Here is a 9,436-nt window from a genome sequence, read left to right on the forward strand (position 1 = left end):
CATCCAGGCCTCACCTTTATGGAACACCTGCCCGGTAAATACAACTTCCCACTGTCCTCATCTTCTCTAGCACAACTATGGCTATTACTAGAACCAATACAGCATTTTGATTATGCCAGGGCATGATATAGAGAACAACACTAAGTAATCATCCCTAGGCCATCCTCTGGTAGAAGATTATGATAATTAAGAAGAATGTATTTACATCTCTGCCCTTGAAGGATGAAATTAAAAGAATTTCTCAAGACAACATGTTTTTAGTTTCAGAATATTAAATGACACGTGTAAGACATCATCTTTTTTTTTTACTCCATATTTTATTTATTTATTCTTGGTCCCAAGTATTTTATTTTTTTATTGTTTATTTTTTTAATTTTTTATTTATTTTGTTAAATCATAAACACATAAATCATGTATACATCAATGCATTTATGGGGTACAATGTGCTGATTTCATATATAATTAGGAATGTTTACATCACATTGGTTAATACATACCTCATCTCGTTTACTTAGTTACTGTGTTAAGACATTTATACTCTATACTAACAGATCCAACATGTATCCTTGCATTATGCACCATTGGTGTGATCCCACCATTCACCCTCCCTCTTCCCTTCCCCTCCCCCACCTCCTTTATCTTGGGCCATAGTTGTAATCTATTCTTCACATGAATTGATTTCATAATAGTACTGAGTACATAGGATATTTTTTCTACCATTCTTGAGATACTTTACTAAGAAGGATGTGTTCCAGGCCCATCCATGTCGATGTGAAGGAGTTAAAGTCTCCCTTCTGGGAGGTGCGGCAGCTGCGAGCTGGGCTGCAGCCCCACCGGCAGGGTGGGCGTGGGGCTGCGGCGGCGGCGGGCGCCCCCACAGGGTGCGACGTGCTCTCTGCGTTTGGGACCAGCGGGGCTTAGATGTTCTAGGGAAGTGAGCCGTGGCGGGGACCCGCCATGACATCCAGTCCTGGGGGAAACACCTATTGTAGCTAATCAAAGGCCAGACCACACGCTTAGCTACTGGTGACGCTAGAGTATATTGTTTTCGTGAAGACTCACATGATTTGGGGGAACCGTACAGACTTTTGACTGGTGTTGAGTACATTGTTGGAAAGAAAAATTGTGCCATTCTAATTGAAAATGATCAGTCAATACGTAGAAATCATGCAGTGTTAACTGCTAACTTTTCTGAAACCAACCTGAGTCAAACTGATGAAATCCCAGTATTGACAATAAAAGATAATTCTAAGTATGGTACCTTCACTAATGAGGAGAAAATGCAGAATGGCCTTTCCCAGACTTTGAAGACAGGAGATAGAATTACCTTGGGAGTGTTTGAAAGTCAATTCAGGGTAGAGTATGAGCCTTTGGTTGCATGCTCTTCTTCTTTAGATGTGTCTGGGAAAACTGCTTTAAATCAACCTGTATTGCAACTTGGAGAACTTCTGTAAACAATTGGCCAGAAGAATGTATTCATCTTATCATGATATCAGTTAAAGTTACCATTAAAACAATATGTGCTCTCATTTGTGGACGTCCAGTTGTGAACCCAGAATATTTTACTGAATTTCTCAAAGCAATTCAGTCCAAGAAGCAGCTTCCACAAATTGAAAGTTTTTGCCCACCTCTTGATGGCCCAGCTATTGAAAGCAAAAATATTGATCTATCAGGAAGACAGGAAAGAAAACAAATTTTCAAAGGGAAAACATTTGTATTTTTGAATACCAAACAGCATAAGAAATTAAGTTCAGCAATTATTTTTGGAGGTGGAGAAGCTAGGTTGATAACAGAAGAAAATGAAGAAGATAGTTTCTTTTCAACTCCTGGAACTTGTGTTGTTGATATAGGAATAACAAACTCGCAGATCTTAATTCCTGACTCTCAGAAAAAATGGATTCATTCAATTGTGGATATGCTCCAAAGGCAGGGTCTTAGATCTATTCCTGAAGCAGAAATTGGATGGGCAGTTATTTTCATGACTCCAGAGAACTACTGTGATCCTCAGGGTCAGCCCAGTACAGGGTTAAAGACAACTACTCCAGGACCAAGCCTTTCACAAGGCTTGTCAGTCAATGAAAAACGAAAGCTGAGTGTCCCGGTGAATACCACAACATATGCAGCTGACACAGAATCAGAGCAAACAGATACATGTATGGATTTGAGTGAAAGGCCGAAAGAAATCAAAATCTCCAAAAAGGAACAGTATCTCAGAATGCTTTCACAAGAACGCCCTACTATGAAGGAACCTTCCAAAACAACTTATAATAATATTATTATAATTTCAAATCCTCAAGCTAAGGTGAAAATCCCAAACTACCGGCTTTCACCAACTAAATTTCTAGCTATAAATAGAAGAGATCAAGCTTCTCAGCAGCAGCAGACCAACACCATCATAAACTACTTTCAGCCACTTACCAAAAAGAGGGAAAAGGGTGAAGAAAATCAAGAAATATCTTCATGCAAATCAGCAAGAATGGAGATGTCTTGTTCTCTTTTAGAACAAACACAAGCTACTGTACCCTTAATATGGAAAGATAAGGAGCAGCATTTATCTCAGAATGACTCTGTGGACAAAAATCTGATAATTTATTTACAGAAGCAGATTTAAAATTCAGTGTGAAAATTTCTGCCAATATATCCCATTCTACAGAAAAGCTAAGATTAAATAAAAGAAAATAAATTGATAATTTAGCTATAGAAGATGAAGTATTGGAAGAGTTATTCAAAAACACAAAACCAGAATTACAAATTGAAGCGAAAGTTCAAAAACAAGAGGAAGATGTCAATATTAGAAAAAGTCCGAAGATGGATATAAAAACAGGTGACACTTTGAATGAGAAAGCAATACCAGAAAATAACAGAATATCCCAAGAAAATGAAGTCAGGAAGAAATGTGAGAAGAAATGTGAGCTCAAGGAAGAATCACCTTGGCCAATGAAACAAGAAGTATCTAACAATGATGTACTGCAGGACAGTAGTGAGATGCTTCCAAGAAACATGTTATTAACTAAATTTAGATCACTGGTGGTTAAAGACTATCCTTGCAGCAATCTATCTGGTATAAATAATTATTATGGTCAACTAAGGAATTTCAAGAAATTCAAGAAGGTCAATTTTCCTGGGGCAGGAAGACTTCCACACATTGGAGAATCAGATCTTATAGCTCATCATGCTCAAAAGAATACAGAATTAGAAGAGTGGTTAAGGCAGGAAGTGGAGGTGCAAAATCAACATGCAAAAGAAGAGTCTCTTGCTGATGATCTTTTTAGATATAATCCTAATATAAGAAGGAAAAGATAACTGAGGATTTTAAAGAGAAGCCATGGACAAACCTTTCCTAGCAAGGATACCTGGGATATATGAACGTATAACATATAAAGAAGATTTGAGTTACAAATATTTTATTGCCTAAATTTGTTAAATAAAATGCACCAAACTCTAAAAAAAAAAAAAGAGGTAAAGTCTCCATCTTTTAAGTCTGCATAATATTCCATGGTATACATATGCCACAATTTATTAATCCATCCATGGGTCGATGGGCACTTGGGCTTCTTCCATGACTTGGCTATTATGAATTGAGCTGCAATGAGCAATCCAATCTAGTGCAAATATCTTTGCTATAAAGTTTTTTTCTTTCTTTCTTTCTTTTTTTTTTTTTGGATATATACCTAGTAGAGGAATTGCAAGATCAACTTTTAGATCCCTGAGTATTCCCCATATTTCTTTCCAAAAGGGACATATTAGCTTGCATTCTGTGGACATAGAGAAAAGACATCTTTTTAATCTAATCTAATTCATCCAAATTTTGTAGGATGCTCCATATTTTTATTTAGAGAAGGACACCTGATCTCAATAACCACAATAATGAAATTGTGATAGTTAAGATTCACAAAGTGCTTACTTTGTGTCAGGCATTTTTCTAGCTTTATTTTGTTTGTTTGTTTTGGTTTTTCGCCTGATTGCGGTGGCTAAAACCCTAAGCAGAGAATTTTGCCATGTTCCTAAACTTAGGGAGAAAGCATTCAGTCTTTTCCCCCAGAGAAGTATGACATTAACTGAGGACTTTTTTTCATGGATACTCTTTTTCAGGTAGAGGAAATTCTTTTTTATTCCTAGTGTATTGAATCTTTTCATAACATAAGAGTGTTGGATTTTGTCAAGTTCTTTTCTGAAAAAAAGAAAAGATGATCAGGTGATTTTTATCCTTTATTCTGTTAATATGTGTACTACATTGAAGGATTAGTAGATGTTACTTCAGCTTTACATTCATGGGAAAATAACATCTTATTCATGCTTTATAATCCTTTTTATATGTTGCAATATTTAGTCTGCTAGCATTTCATTGAGAATTTTTTTATATTCATATTAATTTATGTATTCACTTTTCTATTCTTGTGATCTCTTTCTCTGGATTTGGTATCTGGGTAATACTGGTCTCATAGAATAATTTAGGAAAATAGAAAATTTCCTCTTGTTCTATTTTTGGTTTTGTGAAGAACTGATATTAATTCTTTAAATGTTTGGAGAAACTCACTGAAGTCATCTGGGCTTGGGCTTTTCTTTGTTGAAAGATTTTAAATTATTAGTTCAATAGTCATGTGTTATTATTCTTCTTGCTTGTTATAGGTATATTCAGATTATCTATTTCCTCTTGAGACAGGAAATAGATAGTAGTGTGCCTTTCTAAGAAATTCTCCATTTTATGTAAGTTATCTAATTTGTTATAAAATTGCTCATAGTTCCTTAATGTCATTTTTTTTGTTCTGTAAAATCAGTATCAATGTCCCCTCTTTCATATCTAATAATACTGAGTTTTCTTTATCAATCAGCCTAGCTAAAAGTTTGCCAACTGTGCTCATCTTTAAAGAAATTGCACTTTGGTTTCATTGGTAATATTTTATTTTTTTATTTTTCTATTTCATTCATTTCTACTCTAATCTTCATATTCTTCCTCTTCCATGCTTTGGGTTTACTTGGATATTATTTTTCTAGTATCTTGAGGTGGAAGTTTAGATTGTTAATTTAATATTTTTGTTCTTTTTTGATGCCTGGGTACAGTGGCTCACACATGAAACCTTAGCACTCTGGGAGGCCAAGGCAAGAGGATCACTTGTGTTCAGGAGCTCTAGACTCTCCTGAGCAAAAGTCTAGACCCTGTCTCTACTAAAAATCCAAAAATTAACCATCCACAGTGGTATGCACAACTAGTCCCAGCTACTCAGGAGGCTGAGACAGGAGACTCTCTTTATTTTTCTATTTCAAATTAATATGAGGGTACAAATTTTAGGTTACATTGTTTTCAATTCTAAGGTAAAGTTCAAGTTGTAGTTGAGCCCCTCACCCAGGGGGCATGCTGAACACCCTCACATAGTGCACATGAGGCGGGATCTCACCAACTGCCATCCCTACTCGGCCAGTCGACCTCCCTGTCTCCTCTCTCCTCTCCGCTCCCCCTTGCTATACTATATTTGTGTTTTATCATTTGTTAGATAATGGGTGTGTAGGGTGGGTGTGTAGGCCTTTATATGTTATTTTCACATTAATAGTGAGTACACTGGATACTTTTTTTTTTCCATTCTTGAAGTACTTTACTAGAAGAATGTGTTTCAACTCCATCCAGGCAAACACAAAAGATGTAAGGTCTCCATCTTTTCTTATGGTTAAATAGTACTCCATGGTATCCATATGCCACAGTTTGTTAATCCATTCATGAGTTGAAGGGCATTTAAGTTGTTTCCACATCTTGATTATAAATTGAACTGCAATAACATTCTGGTACAAATGTCTTTGTGATAAAATGATTTTTGTTCTTCTGGGTAGATACCTAGTAATGGGATTGTAGGATCAAATGGAAGGTCCACTTTTAGTTCTTTAAGAATTCTCTATACTTGTTTCTATAGAGGTTGTATTAGTTTGCAATCCCACCAACACTGTAAAAGTGTTCCCTTCTCTACAATCCATACCAACTTCTGCAGATTCAGGACACTGTGATGTGAGCTGATCTCACTGGATTTAGGAGACACCTCAGAGTGGTTTTGATTTGCATTTCTTTGATATTAGGGGTGATGATCATTTTTCCACGTGTTTTTTGGCCATTGGCCTGTCAGCCTCAGAGGAATTTCTGTTCAGGTCTTTTGCCCACTTGTAAATGGGTTGTTTGTTCTTTTCTTGTTGATTAACTTGAGTTCTCTATAGATTTTAGTCAGCAGTCTTTTGTCAGATTTGTAACATGCAAAAATCTTTTCTCATTCTAAAGGTTATCTGTTTGCTATAGTTGTGGTACCCTTAGCTGTGCAGAAGCTTTTTAGCTTGATCATGTCCCCTTTATTTATTTTTGGTGTTGCTTCAATTGCCAAGGGGGTCTTCTTCATAAAATCTTTTCCCAGGCCAATATTGTCAAATGTTTCCCTCACACTCTATCTTCTGTAATTTTTATTGTTTTGTGTCTTAAATTGAAATCTTTTATCCAGCAAGAGTCAATTTTTATCAATGGTGAGAGGTCCAGGTCCAATCTCAATCCTCTAACCAGTTCTCTCCACTTATTACATAGAAATTCTTAAATTCTTCATAAGCACCACTTATTACATAGAAATTCTTTTCCCCAGTGCATGCTTTTATTTGGTTTATCAAAGATCAAATGGCAACAGGTGGCTGGTTCATCTCTAGATTCTCAATCTATTCTATAGATCTGCATCTCAACTTTTGTGCCAATACTATGCTCTTTTGATCACTATAGACTTGTAGTATAACTAGAAGTCTGGTAGCATGATGCCTCCAGATTTTTTTGGTTTTTTCTTTTGTTTTATTTTTAGAAACAGAGTCTTACTCTGTCACCCTCAGTAGAGTGCCATGGCATCACAGCTCATGGCAACCTCCAGCTCTTGGGCTTAGACAATTCTCTTGCCTCAGCCTCCCAGGTAGCTGGGACTAGGGTGCCCACCACAGCGTCCTGCTATTTTTTGTTGCAATTTGGCCAGGGCCGAGTTTGAACCCACCACCCTCCGTTTATGGCACTGGTACCCTACTCACTGAGCCACAGGCGCCACCCCCAGATTTGTTCTAATTTCTAAAAATTTTATTGACTATTTGGGGTTTTCTCTGGTTCCATATGAAATGAAGAACTATTTTTTCAAGTTCTTCGATGTATGACAATGGTGCTTTGATGTATTACATTAAATCTGCTTTGGTACTATGGACATTCTAACAATGTTGACTTTTCCCAGCCATGAACATGGTATGTTCTTCCATTTGTTAATGTCTTCTGCTATTTCTGTTCTCAGGGTTTCACAGTTCTCTTTATAGAGATCTTTCACATCTTTTACTAGATATATTCCCAAGTATTTCATCTCTTTTGGAGCTACTTTAAAAGGTATGGAGTCTCTGATTTGATTCTCAGCTTTTGATTTGATTCTCAGCTTGACTGTTTATCCCATGGATGCAATGTTGGTTCAACATATATAAATCCATAAATGTAATTCATCACATATAAAATAAAAAACAAAGACCATCTGATTTTATTGACATATATCGCGTCCCTTCATGGTTGGTACTTGTCGGGTCCCATCTGGGGCGCCACTTGTCACAGCCTGGGACTGGCCAGGTCTCCCACCAGCTCTCTATGGTCCGGACGCAGACCACTTTGCTATTATCTTGCTCGGGAACAGTTACCCTTAGGTGTCTTAGGACTATTTGCCTTAGCAGAAGGGAGAGAGAGAGATGGTATTTAAGGAGGAGAAGCAGTCTTACTAAGAGAATAAATCTAAGCAGTGTTGGTAGAGAGACTCTGTGCAGGCATTCTGTGGGCAGGAAAAGCGAAAGAGTCAGAGTGAGCTGGTCTGTGAAAGAATGCACATACCCTCCCCTACTGACTTCTCCTGTGGCTTCTTATATATGCAATCTTGTGGCTTTTAGCACCACAGGTGTAGACACTGCCAATCACTAATGCTCTTGTCTTGTGAGCTCTCATGTTCTCATAGTGAGAGTCAAAACCCTTCCCCATGCCCTTATAACCAAGGTGTTTCTTATGATTACTGAATGTTCCAAGCTTAACTCTGGCCTCTTATTTCATTAAAGCTATATGGTCTACTACAGACATATATGAAGGTTTTTTAGCCTGATCATGTTCCCTTTACTCTAGAATTCTATTCTATGAAATAGAATGAGAATCTAGAGGATGAACAAGCCACACATCACATACTGATTTGAGGGCTTTGATTTTTTTTTCCTGAGATGCTGCTATATTCCTTGATCACTTCTAAGAGCTTTGTAGTTGCATCTCTGGGATTTTCCAGGTATAAGATCATGTCATCCATGAAGAGCAAGAGTTTGACCTCCTCTGTCTCCATTTGAATACCCTTGATCTACTTCTCTTGCCTGATTGCATTGGCTAAGACTTCCAGCACTATGTTGAACAGCAGTGGTGTTAGTGGGCATCCTTGTCTGTTCTGAGTGGACATGCTTTCAGTTTTATTCCATTCAATGTGATATTGGCTGTGGGTTTGTAGTAGATGGCCTCTATTAGTTTAAGAAATTTCTGACCTATTTTCTTTTTTTTTTTTTTTTTGGTTTAAAAAGAAAAGTGTTTTTTATTTATGACAGAATAAAGATCGTAGGAAGTGGAATAGTAGGGAGTGCTACTGTGGAAAGGTTGTAGTACAGTTATCTATTGCTTAATAACAAGGAATCTAAACTTAGTGGCTCAAAACAGTAGTATTCACTTATTTTCTCTCTCACATTTCTGGGGGTGACTGAGATGAACTCATCAGATTTCCCCACGAGAGCACTAATGTTTTTGCTGTTAAATGGGCTGGAGCTGGAGTCATCTAGAAGGATTCCTCACTCCCATTTCTTATGGCTGATGCTGGCTGTCAGCTGGGGTCATAGTGGGGGCTGTTGCCAGAACACCTATGTAGTCTATCAATGTGCCTTGGGCTTCCTCACAGCATGGAAGCTCTGTATCAAGGGTAGGCATCTCATATATTGCCCTTTATGACTCATTCTGGGAAGTAACAAAATATCACTGCCTTTACATTGTATTTGTTAGAAGTGAGTCACTTAGGTGAGACAGTTATTCACATGAAGAGGAATTAGACTCCATCTGTTGATGAGAAGAATGGTGAAGAATTGGATATATTTTTAAAACATCACATGTAGTTGGACAAGGTCTTTCAAAATGGAAACTCACATTAAAAGAAGGATAAAGTTGTGAAAAGCTCTTGAGGAAGCAGGTTGTAGGCAAAGAGAATAAAAAGAGCAAAACCCAGAATTGGGAGCATGTTTTGGAGACTCCAAGGAGACCTGTTAGCTAAGTAAGGACTTCAGTTTTTATTCCTTCAACAGAACCACAAGTCATTGCTAAGTAATAGTTAAATAATATGCATTTAAGCAGAGTAATAATCAAAAGACTTCAGAAAGTTACATGGATGAAAAATTT

General features: G+C 37.2%; 1 pseudogene; it reads left to right on the forward strand.

The window, feature by feature from the left end:
• Window positions 1-1,265: 1,265 nt before the first annotated feature.
• Window positions 1,266-3,366, forward strand: LOC100947440 (annotated as a pseudogene).
• The last annotated feature ends 6,070 nt before the right edge of the window (window positions 3,367-9,436 follow it).

The sequence above is a fragment of the Otolemur garnettii genome, unplaced genomic scaffold (assembly GCF_000181295.1).
Source record: "Otolemur garnettii isolate 467f Iridium unplaced genomic scaffold, OtoGar3 scaffold00685, whole genome shotgun sequence".
NCBI classification, from domain to species: Eukaryota; Metazoa; Chordata; class Mammalia; order Primates; family Galagidae; genus Otolemur; species Otolemur garnettii.